We start from the raw sequence: 14,090 nt of genomic DNA, 5'->3' as shown, positions 1-14,090 counted from the left end.
GCTAAAAGTGTGGCGTACAACGAACCATTCTCCATAGCAGAACTGCAGGCAGCACTGAACTGTTGTAATACATCCGCCCCAGGTTCAGACCGCATAATATATGAGATGTTGAAACAACTACCCCATGAAACACAAAAAACCCTTCTTTACCTTTACAACATTATATGGTTTTCAGGCGAGATCCCCTCTGTTTGGAAAGAGGCTATTGTAATCCCAATTCTAAAGCAAGGAAAGGATCCTTCCTCTGTGTCAAGCTACAGACCCATAGCACTAACAAGTTGCCTCTGCAAAGTTTTCGAAAAAATGATTAACTGTCGCCTACTACACTTCCTCGAATCAAACAAATTGCTCGATCCATACCAGTGGGGGTTTCGGGAGGGTCGATCTACCAGTGATCATCTTATACGCATAGAGGCACGTATCCGTGAAGCTTTTGTCCATAAGCAGTTTTTCTTATCTGTATTCCTTGATATGGAGAAAGCTTATGATACTACGTGGCGGTTCGGGATATTGAGAGACCTCTCACACTTAGGTATCCACGGAAATATGTTCAATGTTATCGAAAGTTATCTATCAAATCGGACATTCCGTGTTCGTGTGGGCAATGTTTTGTCACGGAAATTTATACAGGAGACTGGAGTGCCGCAGGGTGGGGTGCTCAGCTGCACGCTCTTTATAGTAAAAATGAATTCTCTCCGTCTACACATACCACATAACATCTTTTATTCAACATATGTTGACGATGTGCAGATAGGATTCCAATCAAGTTCTCTCGCAATCTGTGAGCGACAGGTCCAGCTTGGTCTTAACAAGGTCTTCAAATCGGCTGATGAAAACGGGTTCAGACTGAACCCACAAAAAAACAGATGTGTTGTTTTCTCTAGAAAAAGAGGCCTGCACCCTGATCCTGAAATTGTGTTGCATGATGAGCGTCTACCTGTAAACAGGGAACATAAATTTCTAGGCATAATTTTAGACGCGAAATTAACTTTTATACAGCACATAAAGTATCCTAAAAACAAATGCATGAAAACAATGAATATCTTAAAGGTTCTCTCACGCACAACCTGGGGCAGTGATAGAAAATGTCTCATGAACTTATACAAAAGCCTCAAACGCACACGACTAGACTACGGAGCCATAGTTTACCAGTCGGCTACTCCAACTGCTCTAAAGTTGCTTGACCCTGTCCACCACTTAGGAATTCGCCTGTCCACAGGCGCCTTTAGAACAAGCCCAGTGGAAAGCCTGTACGTTGAATTTGATGAGTGGTCACTGCATCTGCAGAGAACATATTCGTCTTTCATGTATTTTCTTAGAGTGAACGGAAACAGTCAGCATCCCGCGTATTACACCGTAAACGATTTGTCCAGTTGCCAACTTTTCCGCAACCGGCCCAGAGTGGCACAGCCTTTCTCCATGCGTGTTAGAGACATGGCTGAAGAAACAAGGGTTCCACTGCTTGAATACTACCTTATGTCCCCTGCTATACGGCCCCCGCCGTGGCAGTGGCAACCAATAGACTGTGATACATCTTTCGTAGCTGTCACAAAGCACGCGCCTGTCGCGCATATACGAATGTACTTCCTCGAATTACAGCACAAATACTCCTCTCCTGAATTCTTTACAGACGCATCGAAGTGTAATTTTGGCGTATCTTACGCAGCGGTCGGTCCATCCTTTTCAGATGCCGGTGTTCTGCACCCTAACACAAGTATTTTCACAGCAGAGGCCTACGCGATATTCGCTGCCGTTAAACACATTAATGAATTTAATGTCCCAAAGGCAGTTATATACACTGACTCTTTGAGTGTTGTAAATGCTTTGAAAACTGTGCGGAAATATAAAAACCCTGTAATTCTATCTCTTTACTCTGCATTATGCACAACCTATCAGTCCAAACAGCATATCGTCGTATGCTGGGTGCCGGGGCACCGAGAGATAGAGGGAAACGTGTTGGCTGACGAGCTAGCCACATCCGTCAACGCGAACGCTTCCAACACTTCCACGACTGTCCCTGTAATGGACCTCAAGCCCTCAATAAGAAAAAAGCTAAGGGCTTTCTGGCAGTGCTTGTGGGACAAACAAACAGAAAATAAACTACATGTTATCAAGCCGTATCTTGGCAACTGGCCGCCGGTATCAAAGAACCGCCACACAGAAGTAACACTTTGCAGACTCAGGATAGGACACACATACAGCACACACGCATACCTCTTGTCCGGTGGCGATCCACCCATGTGTGATAAATGTGGTGAGCCACTTACCGTGCTTCACACCCTGCTGCAATGCACTGAATTAGACGCTAATAGGAAAAAGCATTTTCCATTACCACACCGTCAACAAATTCCCCTTCTTCCTCTTATGATCATAGGTATGGAACCGCTCTTTAAATATCAATCCGTGTTCGCACTTTTAAAAGATGCACATAGTTTTCATGTCATATCACCAGGAAATCCGTAGCACGGCCTCTTAACTGAGGTTTCTGGTGCGATAACTGCACTAAAACAAAGCACCTGCCTCCCAGCCTTTGGGCTCAAAGGCCTCCCGGAGGCTTAGGTGGTATTTCAACATTCTTGCATTTTAGCTCCACGATCACTTATCACGCGTACTAGATCCATAGACAACTATATGTATCACTATCATAATTTTATATTATATATCATTTTACGCTTTTATGATACGGATTGATTTTAGGCCACTTTACAGCCATGTCACATCCCACCATCGTAACTCACCAATCAGCGTTTAACTCATGATTATAAGTCATGGCGCTCTTTGGCCACACCTGGCCCTTGCGCCACTAAACAACACACATCCATCCATGCAGGGGGCAGCGACACAACGGCTTCTGGCGGCTGTCCGACCCGCAAGCAGTGAGTTGGCAGTTACGCCACCTGCCCCCGCGGCGGTTGCAGCTAGCGCTGCTCCGTCACCCCAGCAGACGGGGCCATCTACCTCCGGGCACGTGACCTCGAAGGTCTCGTCGTCCAACGTGCTGAGGCCTTCACATCAAGCAAAGCGCTCGGAAGAGCGCGTGTCCAGCGCCTCACTAGAGGCGATGGACACTACCACCAGCAAGACGGCGCCACTAGCGCCTAAGGAGCGGCGAGGATCTCTCGATCGCTCCAAAAGAGATCCCACCATCGTAACTCACCAATCGGCGTTTAACACATCATTATCAGTCATGGCGCTCTTTGGCCACACCTGGCCCTTGCGCCACTAAACAATACACATCCATCCATCCAACAGTTTGGTGCAAAATTCTAAGCCGTTTTTCCATGTTTTGAGCAATTGATTTCCAATGTTCATTTTCCAATTGTTGTTCCAAATCTATAATAGTGGTGAAAACATATTAGATCATATTTCATGACCGGTCAGTACTAAAAATATTGACAAATCAAGCACATTTTTATTTTTTCTACACAAGCTTGGCAAGTGCAAGTTGCACCCAGCACTGTTTACATGCAGCATTGACTAGCATTGCCTACAAAAAAAAGATTTTTAGAATATATGCTCCACCAGCAAGATTATGCGGTCTGTAAAATAATAGGAGGAAGATTTACCTGTTGCGAATAAGATGATTTTCCTAGCTACTCTTAAAGGGACACTAAAGGAAAATGTTAGGTTGAGCTACATCAACACATTTTTCCATTGTGTATCATTGCTTTTCGTTTGGCAGTATTGCACAGAAAGTTGTCATGGAAGGTCCTGCTGCTGCTCTTCAATTTGAACCGTCCACACCACAAAGGACAAAATAAATTCCACATGACCTCCCTCTGTGACGCTCTCTGTGAATCGGCCAATGCAGACATTACACAAGAGGCAACATACGTAACAAGGAGTGGTGCCACTCCAATTTTTGTCATTTTCTTACTTATGAAACCTCTATTCTAGCTATGAATGATGAATTTGTTATTCAAAAGCAAATTATTTCAATCTAGATTGCCGTAATTTTTTTCTGTAGTTTCCCCCCTAAGGAAAGCGCTGTGGGAAGTTCAGCATTTCAGTCAAGCATGAGGAGAAATCTGAACACATGCTGACGTCCAAAGTGTGCAGCAGTTTCGAAAAAATCTAAGTAAATATTACTGTTGCCTTCCCACTAAGTCCAAGTATATGCTGATATTCCATTTCTAGAAGGGCATGACCGTGAAGTGGCAGTTAATATATATAACTGCCTTCAAACTGCACATGCTAACAATATTTACCATTACATGAAGCATCCACAAATGGTGTTTCTTGAGATGAAGCAGATGAGCCAGAAGGTGAAGCAAGTTCCTCTGCAAGAATGGCACATGAACAAAGTTGCATCTCGGGAAGTGAACATATTCTTATTGGCCAGCCTTACAACTAAATTACGTTAGTTTAACCTCCCTATATGATGCCAGGAGCAAAGAAAAAAGTCATTATGATGAATGGCTTGAGGAAGTCCGTGCTTTAGGTGACGTACAGCAGAATGCAACATTTGCATACCAGTTGACATCCTATGCAAGGTGCTGATGTACGCACGAGACCACAGTGGTGTAACTGTCTTTACAAATACTAGCTCAGTAATGTAATGTGAAAAACACCGTGTGGTAAGAGTGGAACGTTTATAGAGACAGGAAAGCAAGGGCAATGGTAGCGCATTACACCCTATGCAAGGTGCTGATGTAAGCACAAGACCACCGCTGTCTTTACAAATACTCGCTCGGTAATGTAATGTGAAAAGAACAGTGTGATAAGAGTGGAACATTTATAGACACAGGAAAGGAAGAGCAATGGTGGTGCATACAACCCATTGTGCAAGATAGCTTCTGCGCCGTGTAATCTATGCGATTATCGAAGGAAAATGTTTTAGCAATAACCTCCTAAACACCAGAGACTAAATATTATATGCATTACTCGTTAATTATAACTACCACATATTCCACAACTTTTCTACAGCTACAAACAAAAATAGAGGCAATTCTGCTGTCATTACTGCATTACAATACCTTTAAGAATGGTAGTTCAATCATTAAACCATCCATTGCAAACTTATGAAAGAGCAGTGGTTCTTCAAGATGCCCTTGGGAATGTGAGCATGTGCGTATTGTAACTTGGTGGAGAGAAACTTGTCACAAGTGCACAAAAAAATGCATAGTGATATTTACCATTTGACAGAGCCTCCAACTGTGGTGCCTCCTCGATGTTTGCGGATGTGACAATCTCCTCTGCAAGTTCAATATACTTCAGTTAAAATGAACAGGTGGCTCCTGGTTGATGAGCCTCAGCTTCATATATCAGGAACCAAAGAAAGAAGCAACACTTTGCCTGTATGACTGCACATAACAGAGCTAATTTTTATTTCTGTTCAATTTGCCTGCACCACCTGAACCAGCTCAAAAAGTGCTGAGCCTGCCATTTGTTCAGGTGGTGCAGCAATGGCACCCTCTAAGCCATGCCTTTCATTTCAAATGGTGCAGGACTGGTTCATGATATTGCTGTAACTATGCCTACTGACTGCCAACTTTGTGCAGACGTGCAGGTGTGAAGCAGCAGCGCAGTCACTGAAACCCTTCGTATGAATGTCTGCTGCGTTTATGCAATGCAGAGTATTCATACCTCAGAGGCTGACCGTACCTGCATTTCGGGACCTCTCAAAGCAAGACGGTTGATGCATTCTAGGCAGAAAAACGCCGGCAGCGTGTCTGCACCTCGGCATTTGTTTCAAGCAACAAGTCATGCCCGCACCACTTAAATTGAGCTGAAAAATTTCTGAACTCTTCGTGCCCCCACTATGAACTGGTTCACAATGGTGCAGGCAAATCAAACAGACATTTTATGAGTCAAAAGTAACAGAAGTAGTCTGCTAAGAGCAAGTGCCTGCACACTTTCTTAAAAATGGAATCCTGTTAAAAGAGCCCTAGGCATCACTGCAAATTAGGGTTGTACTTCGGGCACCTCCTGGGAGTGTTTTACAGCAAACATTTTTGGAACCGGTTCATTTTAAGAGGAGCATGTTGCCATGCTGCCAAAAGGCATGCTTCACTGCCAGCATAGGTGCTTTCTCCTACTGCCTCAACCAGAGTTTGCAAGTGCTCTTCTCTGCCTTCTCCCAAGCCGGAGCCAAGGGACCGTGCTACATTTACATGGCTAGTACCACTTCCTTTTTCTTTCTGTTCCTCTGGCACCCATCATTCTGTAGTGGATGAATTGACCTAAGTCATGTGCCATAATCGATTATGCTGTAGTCAGTGTGCCCAATTAGGTATTTGTGCATGGGACCTTAACTCTACTACTGTCGCTCCCTGGAGAAGTAGGGTGCGTGGGCTTCCATTAGGAATTTCAAATATTTTCACTCTGCGCAGTTGCTTGGCACTATGCTGACATGATTGCCACTGCGCGTTCTATGTGCTATGCTTGTCCATTTGCAATAGCCAAAAACTGGTGAGAGGTCCTTTAGAGATTAAGTTAACAAAATTTTCCTTTTTTTAGTTTCTAGCCCCACAAAATTTTGTGTGGTGCTTGAGCAATTGTGTTTGCTCGTATGGCCTAACAATTACTGCTGGCAACAGATTTCATCGAACAGATGACTGGAGGGTAAATGTAACTATTTACTTTCCCACAATCCAGTGTATTGAGCCACTAAAGACACAGGAATGTTTTGCAGTGCTTGGATCTCTGCCAATCGTCAAGCAAAAAAAGAAATTTTAATCCACCACCGGACCAGCACTACTACTTTCCTGTGCAAGATATTTACATTCTTTGCTAAAACATTTTTTTTAATTATACCATTGTGTACACTTAGATACAAAGACCCAGCAGAGCAGGTTTGTATACATTTGTTGAAACAAGTAATGTTGGCAAGCACTTACCATTCTCATTTGAGCTGGAAGGAGTTGCTTGAGGGCACTGTGCAGCTGCAGAATCGGACTTGATGATTTGTTTACTAGATGTGCAGCTGGTAGCACCTGCCATAGATATTTTAAAAAAGGCAGTAAAGATGTCACATGAAATATCGCATGCGGTGCCGCAAGCATGAAAACATTTACCTCACGCCCTCGCACTAAATGCCATGCATTCTTCGCTAAAAAGATAAGTGCATTATTTCTGCAATCGCCGTCACTGGAGTTGATATTCACTGCGCTTAAAACGCCGCAGAAGCGTGGCTTCTACTTTACACACACTGCAGAAATATGAAGCTCCTTGCGTCTCAGGAACTTTGTGCACTATATAATCCCAGTCACAGAACGCAGCAGGTCCATACTGTGAAATGTTGGCAGAAAGATCACAGGGGCGCGCAAACTGCGCGAGACCAGTGAACTGATGTACAGTTATGACAAAAAGAAGCAAAACAGCTAACCAAAATGTACACGCAGTCGTTTTCGTGGGACGAACGCGCTGCTTCGAGCAACAAACGACAATGGAGACGAGAAACGAAATGCGTATCGGTTACATACCGCACGCGAGAACGAGCGAAGATTGCCCGGCTTTCTACAGCGGCAAATTTATCAATCATTAAGCACAGCGCTTGAAGGCGATATTATTTTTTACGCTTCGACAATCGCTTTAGTGTACTAGCATTGAAGTATATTCGGTGACTCACATGCTGTGTCCTGTCTGTTCATCCAACGTCTATGCCTCCGCACTGCCGCGGCGCCGACAGACCGTGCGTAGGTGAACACGCTGGGCACATAGTCAGGGTGCTTGCTGAAGTTCGACGGGCGGCCTGTGGTGAGATGAAGTTAGCTATATTGTCAAAATACCTCGTGTAAACAGAACGCTTAACCTACCTGTAACAAAATGAGCTCCGCAGATTCTGGAGTGCTCGCTCGGTTGCCAAGCTGAGCCATCGAGGTTTACTCGCCTTACGGCTCGTATCCATGCTGCTCTCCTCGCCGGATACGTCTTCTCAGACGTAAAGCGAAATAAACTGATGCTCCCTTTGCCACTGAAGCAATTTGAGCACCCATACGCGACACAACTAGCCGGCATGGTCACAAAAAGAGCGTGAACACATTCGCACCTCCACAGAGCTGGATGCTCGTCTGCTTTTCGCATCTAACCATGCAGAGGGCGCTAGTGACAGCCTTGTTCACTCATTCGCAGCAGTATTTTTGCAAACCGTCAATTCTTCTGGTCCTTGCCAGCAGGATCTTCAGAAGCAGCCACTTCCGAAGATCGAAGCTACGACGCTTGAGAGCTCGAAGCTTCTCCACGGCCAGCCGCTCGACATCGTTCACGTTCAGCGCCATGGTAGCCAAGACACCACCTGTGACAAAAAGCACACGAGCACTTTCAGTGGTACGCACAAAGCAAACAACCAAGGAGCACCGTTGGCTGCCACAGAATGAAAAAAAACTAGCGCTGCGATCGGTGCGTACTGACCGCCTTACCCAATGAGAAAGGGCGATGGGTTGACGGGTAAACTCGTCCCTCGTTTTTAATGCGAAACTTTCGTGCCTCTTCCTTCGACTTTCCCTCTGATGGTGTCAGGCACGCCGCTTCGGGGAAGGGGGATTGTCCTTGCGTGTGCATACATGACAGGAATGAGTCAGAGAGGAAAGGCGACGCTAGAAAGTAGTTTTCACCCCACCGAATCGAATGTGCACAATGGCCTTTGGAGCTCCTTGGCCGTCGCCACATTAGCCACTTGACAGCTATAATTATCCGTGACTTTCCTCAGGAACATTCCAGAAACAGCAGCGCTTCCCTTTCTACTAAGGCGCAAGTCCAGAGGGGGCCTAGGTAGAACTGTAGGAAGGTGGGAGGAGTAGACGCAGTCCTTATACAATGGTCGCGGAGGAGGGCTGACATGAGGAGGCAAAATGACGGTGGTTTCGGGGAAATTGAATAAGCTCACGTTCAAGGTGCAGTAGGGTATTTCGCTACAATTTCTGAAAATAAATGCCGTGCAGAAATGTCAACCGGAAAAGGCATTGGTTAGACTGACAGGGCCCAGCACTAAGACATCTGGACTGCAGTTACGGGGCCTGGATGTACTGAAGCTTCATCATCTTATGCTCCACTCAACTAAACATATTGCCATGCTAGTTTATGCGCGAGCATAAAGCAGCTCTTAAGAAGCGCAATCATGCTTTTCCTGTATCCATATTTCTGTCATCATCGTGTTCGACCAGATGTAATTCCGCTGGCGATTATATGGCAAATGACTACTTGAATTTGTTGGAGTTAAGACATGGAAGAACATACATTCCGAAATAAAGGAAGCAATACTTCGCTAAAGCACTAAGATCATATTTTTTACGTATGAACCCCATTGATTTGATGCCTGTATTCTTGCTTGGCGGTCGGTTCTTTGAGGTTTGATAATTAATGTAAGAGGTGACATCTGTAAAAAATCGCTAGTCTACACCATCGTGGTGATAACCCTTCACCAGCATCGCCATTATGAAAACATTCCGCGTAGGCTTCCGTGCAACTTGAGAATTTCTTTGTAGAAATGAATAAATAAGAGCTTTACAAAAGGAAAGGCTGAACCGCCGATTGCATAGTAAAAAAAAAAAGCTATCGCGGTTGTTCACAAAATATGAAGCGACCGGTACTTCTCAGGTATTAGCTACATCATGATTTCGGTATTCACGCTAGCCCCAGAGATGGCTTGGCTACGTTTTACCTAGTAACGGTAATATCTACATGCTAGCAAATTCATTACCTCCCAGTTGTGCTGGATTCTCCGGGTCGTTGCCAGCAGGGTCTTAGTCCGCGTCCTTTGCAAGTAGCAGCAACTAGCCGATCTCCCAACATTACTTCGTTCATGAATGCTTTGATGAATGTGTGGTCGCACACTTCCGTGACAAATCGCTAGTCTACACCAGCGTGCTGATTACCCGCCACCTCCTCCAGCAATGCTATTATGAAAATATTCCGCGAATGCTTCCGTGCAACTTAAGAATTTTTTTCTAGAAATGAATTAATAAGAGCTTTACCAAAGGGAAAGCTGTATCGCTAAATGTATGGAAATAAAGCTATCGCGGTTACTAAGAAAAAATGAAGCGACCGGTACTTCTCAGTTATTAGCAATATTACGACTATGGTATTCACGCTAGCCAAAGAGATGGTTTGGCTACGTTTTTCCTATCAAGGGAAATATCTTCATGGTAGGAAATTACTTACCTCCCAGCTGTGCGGGATTCTTAAGGTCGTTGCCAGCAGGATCTGGGTCCGCGCTTTTTGCTAGTAGCAGCAACTAGCCGATCTCACCATAATAATTCGTATAAGAATGGTTTGATGAATGTGTGGTAGCACACACCTGTGGTAAATCGCTAGTCTACACCTGCGTGCTGATAACCGGCCACCACCACCAGTACCGCCATTATAAAAAAATTCCGAAGACGCTTCCGTACAACTTGAGAATTTCTTTCTACACATGAATAAATAAGGGATTTACGAAAGGAAAAGCTGAATCGCTAATTTCACAGTTAATAAGAGTAAATGTCATGGTTGTTGTGAAACTGAGAAGTGAACGGAATTTCTAGGTGATTAGCAACATCGTGATAACAGTTTTCGTAGTAGCCACAGGGATGGATAGGCTACGTTTCACCTAGGACAGGAAAAATATACACGTTAGAAAGCTCATACCTCCCAGTTGTGCCGAATTCTCCTGGTCTTTGCCAGCAGGATCTTCAGAAGTAGCCACTTCCGAAGATCGAAGCTACGACGCTTGAGAGCTCGAAGCTTCTCCACGGCCAGCCGCTCGTCATCGTTCACGTTCAGCGCGATGGTAGCCAAGACACCACCTGTGACTACAGTGAACTATACCTGTGACAAAAAGCACACGAGCACTTTCAGTGGCACGCACAAAGCAAACAACCAAGGAGCACCGTGGGCTGCCACAGTTCGTACTGACCCCCTTACCCAATGAGAAAGGGCAATGTTTCAGGGAAAACTAGAGGTATAGCTCACCTGCAAGAAGCAGAAGAATTAGCCTGGTGCTTATAGCTTGCTTACCGATGCAAAAATGTGCCTAGGTGCTTAGCTGACAGCCTTTTTGTAGCATTCGAAGCCGGTGACGTCTTGCTAATCGGTCCTAGTGACAGAGCACTACGTCACAGAGAAGCAGCGGCTATCAGGATCCGAGCTTGCGTCTGAGTGCCTGCTGAATCTTGTCTTGCGGTTCTTGAATAATCGTCCACCACTGCTAGAGGCGGAAGAATTAGTCTGGTGTTTATTTCTTGCGCACCACTGCCAAACCCGTCTAAAGAAGTTAAGGACAAAGATGGCACCACAGACAGGACAAGGCGCTACTTGCAACTGTTTATTGAAATGACAAGTGGCTGATTATATAGCCATGAGGAGAGGAAAATGAAAAAAGAGGGACACTGAATATGTGAATGCGCACGTGCGAGAACACTGAAGGTACAGGGAATCACGCTTAATCGAAATATAAAACTTATCTAAAAAAATGCTTTCATTCGTGTATATATTCAAAGACAGGGTACTGACACAGTTGTCCCCTCTTTTCTTAATCTCGTTGGCCTCCAACAATTCACGCGCAACAGAATCTTTACTTTTATACATGATTGTCGTATCATGAAGCCTCGCTTCACATACCCGTTCATCCTCATTTCCGCAGGCCTTGCAATGAAGCGGCAAGTTAGAACCATATCCACTTTTCAATGAAAGCTTATGCTCGCGCAGGCGTTCATTAATACATCGGCCAGTTTGGCCGATATACTCTTTTCCACACTTCAGTGGATTGTGGTATACTACCCCTTCTTCACATTTAACAAAAAGGTTCGTATGTTTAATAGAACACCCTACTTTTTTAGAGTCATCCGGACCAATCAGGCGGCACAAAGTAGCAAGCTTTCGCGGCGCGAGAAAAACCACAGGAATTTTGTAGTTCACGGCGACGAGTTTCTGATTATGCGCCACTTTATGAGAATATGGAATCACCACCGCTTTATCTTTATTTTCCACTGATTGACCTTCTTCACTTCTTCTTGTTTCTTTTTTCAGTTTTGTTCAATAGCGCCTCCGAAAGTGCGCTTAAAACCAAGCAAGGAAAGCCAGCCTTCCTCAACTTCAAAATCTGGTCATCAAAGCTTGCTTGTGCCTAATGACAGCACGATTTTTTTCAGCGCCTATTCGAGGCACATAGTAGCAATTGCTCGTTTAACAGTCTTGGAGTGTGTAGACTCATACGGCAACACCTCCTTGCGGGCACGGGGTCGGTACATCCAACAGGAGCCTTCGTCAGTAAGGGTTATGTCAAGATCTAAAAACTGCAAGCTGTTATCCTTGGCTAGTTCGAAAGTAAAATCTAAGCCTTCTCCTTGCTGTTTAAAATCAGTTAAAATGTCCTGCACAGTATGCGAGTACGTCATGGAAGATCGCTCCGTCAGTAAAATTAAAAAATCGTCAACATCCCTAAAACCTTGAGCCCTTTGCCTCCGTCAAACACCTTCGATAGCGCTCTGTCGATGCCCGCAAGGAAAATGTTGCAAAGTACGGGAGCCACGCATGAGCCAATACAAATTCATTTCCTTTGCACATAAAAGTGGCCTTGAAAACACACAGCTGTTGAGCACAAATAAAACTCCAAGAGTGCCATGAAATTATCCACGGAAATACCTGCGGTATTCTGAAAGGATACACTCTAAGAAAAAAAAAGGACTAAAAGGGGTAGGGAGGTTAGTCCTTTTGGGGACTAACTGATTTGCCACAACCATTAGTCCTTTTGGGGACGAACTGACATGGGATGAACTGTTACTCCCCATGCGCTTACTCCTTCGGGGACTAACAGTTGCCCCTGCCCGATGGTCCTCAAGGGAGTAACTGTAATTCGTTCCGATGCTCCGCAAAGTTGGAATTAATTAAATTAGGCATTTATACCCTAATAAAAAAAATTAATGAGCTGAAAAAAAAAAACGTGCCCGAGAGCAGGATTTGAACTCACGCCCTCTCGGTCCCAAGTCAGGTACTCTGACCACTTAACCACGCCGCCTGCTTTGCAAGACGGGATATTTACACATAGTTAAGCATGGGAACGCAAGTGCGGCAATATAAAAGTGACTTTGTATTTTGTGCAAGCTATGCAGTGAGAGTCTAACGTTGAGTGTACTTGCAACCATAAGCGACTGCGAAAGGAACTGAGCCCGAGTATTCTTAGGGGGGTTTAAACTGAGGCACTACGCCATGGATATGTGTAGCGAGCTCAAACGGGGCACCTCTAAGACAACAGAGAAGGGCAATTTCTCTGTCGCTTAGCGTGTGCCATTTGAGCTACACATCGCTTCAGTTCGCAGCCTCCTTGGAACGGAAGGAACTTAGGTACTGTTGACCAAGAAAATCTAGCCGTCTATCAATGACTTGCGCGTTTAATGTGTATCGCTCACTTATGGGGTGCGCACGAAGGGCATGCCTCTACACATTCCAGTTTTAAGTTTCACGTAATTTTTTCACGAAGAGGCAAGGTGCTGCTTTGCATGTAGTTCAATAGACAATGCACGAACTTCGAACCATTCACGATTTATAGACAATACCGTTTTCGCCGCATCGCTCCATGACACGGACGAAAACAGCGAAGTGCCCGGGGAGTAACTGTTGCCGTTCGTCCTCCCATTGCTCTCTTTCCGAGCAGGGACTAAACACTTACTCTCCGAAATTTGCACACGGCACGCACATTCATGCAGTTAGTCCTTTGAGGGACGAAAGCGCCCTTTTTAGGACTAACGGCGCAGTTACTCCCGTTTTCCCCGGGATCAACACAAAAGAGTAAGATGTGAGTGAGATGAACGGGCAGGTATACCTGCCCGTTCATCTCACTCACATCTTACTCTTTTGTGTTGATTACAGGAAACTCAACCTCGTCACGAAGCGGGATGTTTATCGTATCCCACGCAAGGACGACACCTTGGCTAAACTACAGGATGCTCGCTTTTCTTTCTTTTTTAGCTTCCCCGCAGTGGCGTCTGCGTCAGCAGGCGTTTGGTGTGTTACGACACCACCGACCCGAGCACACGACGGTTGGACCCTCCCGCGTGTAGCCGTGCGCGGCTTAGCCGTGTCTGGGGAAAAGGGGATCCTGGGGGTTGAGCGGATGCTGGGTGTTTGGACCTTTAAGGCCCCCCGGCGGAGGCAACACGCCTATTCGGTCTCGG

At 45.2% G+C, this 14,090-nt stretch overlaps 1 protein-coding gene and 1 long non-coding RNA gene across 10 annotated transcripts in view; one reads left to right on the top strand and one right to left on the bottom strand.

Moving 5' to 3' along the window:
* LOC135902695 (membrane metallo-endopeptidase-like 1) overlaps nt 1-14,090 on the top strand; it is a 360,170-nt gene that overhangs the window by 115,476 nt on the left and 230,604 nt on the right. The window lies entirely within an intron of this gene.
* On the bottom strand, nt 4,209-6,935 carry LOC139055998 (uncharacterized). The gene is made up of 3 exons (XR_011512082.1): nt 6,840-6,935; nt 5,136-5,195; nt 4,209-4,280 (listed from the first exon to the last, which is right to left on the bottom strand). It is a non-coding gene; the product is annotated as an uncharacterized lncRNA (long non-coding RNA).

This window comes from Dermacentor albipictus, chromosome 2, assembly GCF_038994185.2.
Source record: "Dermacentor albipictus isolate Rhodes 1998 colony chromosome 2, USDA_Dalb.pri_finalv2, whole genome shotgun sequence".
In the NCBI taxonomy this organism is placed as follows: Eukaryota; Metazoa; Arthropoda; class Arachnida; order Ixodida; family Ixodidae; genus Dermacentor; species Dermacentor albipictus.
The sequence above is the reverse complement of the archived record's forward strand: the minus strand, read 5'-3'. Positions and strand labels throughout refer to the sequence as shown.